Below are 4119 nucleotides of genomic sequence, written 5' to 3' on the forward strand. Positions count from 1 at the left end.
AAGTCTGGTTTTTTTTTTTTTTTTTTTTTTTTTTTCTTAAGTGAATTTGTTTTTCCTATCAAACAAATTCATTGTGTGAAACCCAGTTTCTACAACTGGGAAGGTGCAGCCTAAAGTGCCTAACATTGCCCATCTTCTGTGGATTATTTCGGTCTCACGGTTCATTGTTTCGGGATGATGGATTGGCTGAGAGACCGGCAGTGTCCCAGCCGTAGTCTCCACGGTTAGGTATGATAGCGTGTTTTCCAAGAATGGTCCTAAGTATTTGGGACGGTCTGGTCCGTACCTGTGACAATGTTGTTATAGATACTTAGATGCTAGATAAAATGGTTTTGTGGATTAGCTTAGCTATACCAATACTGAGCAAGAAAAAGTTATTGGGTCGATTAGTAGAGTGTTGATTGGATAATTTCGACAGTTAGTTCACGTGCAGAAGATATATAGAGGTTCTTTATGGCCGTCAGCGAACAATTGGATAGTGTTTCTACTCAACATACTTCATGACGACTCTCTTATTGGTTTATATAGTAGCTTATTATTTTATTTTTTTAGTCAAAAATTTATATAGTAGCTATATATTAATACTAGATAAGGACCCGCCTGATATGCAGGTTTAAAATTTTATAAATTAAATTAAATTTAACAAAAATATTTAAAAAATTGTTATACGCTATTTATAAATTTTATTTTTGTTATAATACACTGATTTTTATCGATTTACAAATCTTTTATATATGTTACTTTTATAAGTGTATTTTTTGTATACCTAAATATATCCTATGTTACAATTATATTTTTTATCACCACCTATAAAATGTCTATATGAAAATTACTACTTCATATTTTACGAAATATTGATGCATATACAACAAACAAACAATATAAAACTATAATATATACCAAAAAATAAAATATTATAATATTCTAAAATAATTAGTATTCAAAAAGACATATATAGATTTATACAAAAATTAAAAATAAATATTATCTCAAACAGAATAATATTTTTAAAAATATATAACAATAATTATTATTATTATATTATTATTTTTTAAAAAATGTTGATTCGTGGTTAAAGCACGGGATATCTTCTAGTGGACAGTAAGATATAGGTTATTTTTGATTATAAGGATGTATTACTTTTAATTATTTAGATAATTTAACCCTTAATGAGATTGTTTTTTTTTTGTTTTAATGCTAATGGTAAACAATGTAATATTCTACTTTTGGGAAGTCATTTTTAAAAAATTTCTTCCCAAATAAGAGTTGTAGGGTGGGCAAAACATTGTAGTTGATTTTTTTTTAATTTAATAACATATATACTATATAGTATATTATATAATCATAGTTGTAGATAATTGACTGATTAAAATGAATGGATTTGAAAAATTAGATTTGGTAAAGATTTTTGTAACCAAATATGAATTTTCTAAATATCTATTTAAATGAATAAGAGAGAATCCAATTTAAATGAAAATAAAAGGGTACAAACTTCAAATTTTCCGTCCCTCTCCACGGAGTGGCCGGCTTCCGCTTGCAGCCTTGCACCATCATTTCGTGGAAGATCCAGAGTTAAAAAGAAATAAAGGAAATGATCCCTGCATTATTAAAAAGAATTCTATTCTATATATATATATATATATTACCCCTGCATTATTTCAAAGTATTATATTATATATATATATATGACTCCTGCAATGGGTGGGCATTTCGATTTAAGTTCGGGTTTGGTTTGGGTTCGGTTCGGTTTGGTTAATTTGGTTTTCATAAAACTCTAACCATAGTCAACCAAAGTTAGTTTAGTTTGGTTTGTGTTTGAGTCGGTTTATATTCAGTTTGGTTTAGTTTGGTTTGTCTTGAATTCGGTTCGATTTTATTCAGTTTAAAAACAATTAATATAACAAAACAAAATTCATTATCCTTTGATAATATATATATATATATATATATATATATATATAATAAACAAGTTGTAAGTTGAATCATTCAAAGAATCCAGGAAAATTTTACTTAAAAATAATAACAATATAAATATTAAATGTTTAGTTATTAGTAGAAGATTAAAATGAAACAAACCAAACAATGTCGAAAGATAGAAAAGTATAATTTCTTGTAACAAGAACCTGTGAGGTCTTTACAATTTTAATTTAAAAATTAGGGTTAAAATTTTAGAGATATTTAAATCTAATCTAAGATAAATGAATTCATAAAGAATATAAGATTATGATTACATATTATACAATAATTATGAATATTATTAGTTATTTAATAAATATAAACACATTGGGTTATCGGTTCGGTTTGGATTTAAACCAAACCAAACCGAACTGTTTGGATTGAGAAAAAATTTAACCAAATGGTTTGAGTGTAGGATTGGGTTTGGTTTGGATCGGCTCGGTTCGGTTTGGTTTGGTTAAAATGCCCACCCCTTCCTGCATTATTAAAAGGAATTCTATCCACAAATGCTACTTGATTTTATCCTTTTTTTGTCAAATGATTTTTATCCTTATTTCTTCAAATTTCTATTCTAAAAGATTTTGTTAAGATATCAAATATGTGATAAGTTAGAACTAATACTGAAGGATATCTTGTGCTAACATTAGTAATACAAATGTGTGTTGCTGAAGGGTTATGGCCAATTCACTCATTGCCAATTGATTTTAAGTTGGAACTCCATAACAAACCCTAATTTAACACAACATTGTTGCAATATATATCATCTTGTTAAACAGATATATGTTGTTGCGATTTGGTAAAACACACAATAATGCTAATCATTCTTGTTAACATATCAAATAACAAAAGTGTAACTCAGATGCAAGGGAACCAAAATATCCCAAGGTTTTAGTATTAGAGATTAAAGAAGGCAGGATTTTCTGCAAAATGGTATTCTTTTTGTTTTCTTTTTTTGTTTGTTTCTGTCTTTCTGAAATAATGTTAAATTTATTCAACAAAAAACCATGTTTTACGTTATACTTTAGCTAATGTTTTTGAATAGATTTTGAAAAAAAAAACAAGTTAGAACAAAGCATTAAGAACATCTACAATGAGGGTTCTTACCAATATTTATAATTTAAATTTTGCGAATTTAAAAGTTTTAACCTTATCATGGGTTCTTAATTTTCAACTTTTCCAATGGTAAAATCTCTTAAGTCAGAGGCTTCCTTTAAAGTATCTGATGGTGCTTTTCAAATGAGCCTGTCAAGATTATATCTCCCCAAAACATAACTAGCATATCGGACTAGAACATCAAATATCGTACTACGTTGAGTATGTGATGTGACAGTGTTTTTTTTTCAACCCGTCCATTTGGATGTGGAGATCCAATGCAAGAGGATTGATGTATGATTCTTTTTGACTCAAATTCTGTCTTGAGACAAGTGGATTCAGTCCCGTTATCATTTCTAACAATCTTAATCTTCTTCCTAAAATTTCTCAGTGTTTTTGAAATTTGAGCTTTAGTACCAACGTTAGGCTCTCGGCTATTTGGACAATATGTGATGAACGATAGCACACAGAATTTGAATTTCCATTGGCCATTCCCACGTCCGGGCCATCTTACTAATTAACTTTTTTAGCTATGTTGTGAAAAGAACCACAAAGACAAAGAGATTTTACGAGTTCAGCTAGCCTACATGTCAGCTGGATTGTGACCAGCAATTCACTATAACAATGGATTTTGCTCTTAGCTCAAGAATGAAGAAGACACAAGTCACAAGTCTTTGTTACGAACAACTCAAAGGGGAAAACGAAGCGAGTCTTTTATTTTTATACCACAAGTGAAATAGTAAACCCTCTGAGCCCGGTAGAGTCTTCCAATGTTTCTTGCGAACCCAAGTCTTCGGTTCTTCTCTTCACGAACCAGTCAAACCAACCCTAATTACAGAACCAGCTCCAATTAGTTTCTAAACCAAGTCGACATCAGGATTAAAAGCTAAACCCCGGAATTGGATCACTCTTCAACAAGCCATGCATCACATAAATTAACATATTTAATGATGACAAAAAAAAAGAAAATTAACAAATTTAAATTCTAAAAGGTGAAGGAAAAAATATATGAGAATCAAGGAAAGGTGTGCGATATACAATAATAACCGGTTTATTATATACTTGAATTTT

This window comes from Camelina sativa, chromosome 9 (assembly GCF_000633955.1).
Source record: "Camelina sativa cultivar DH55 chromosome 9, Cs, whole genome shotgun sequence".
Classification (NCBI taxonomy): Eukaryota; Viridiplantae; Streptophyta; class Magnoliopsida; order Brassicales; family Brassicaceae; genus Camelina; species Camelina sativa.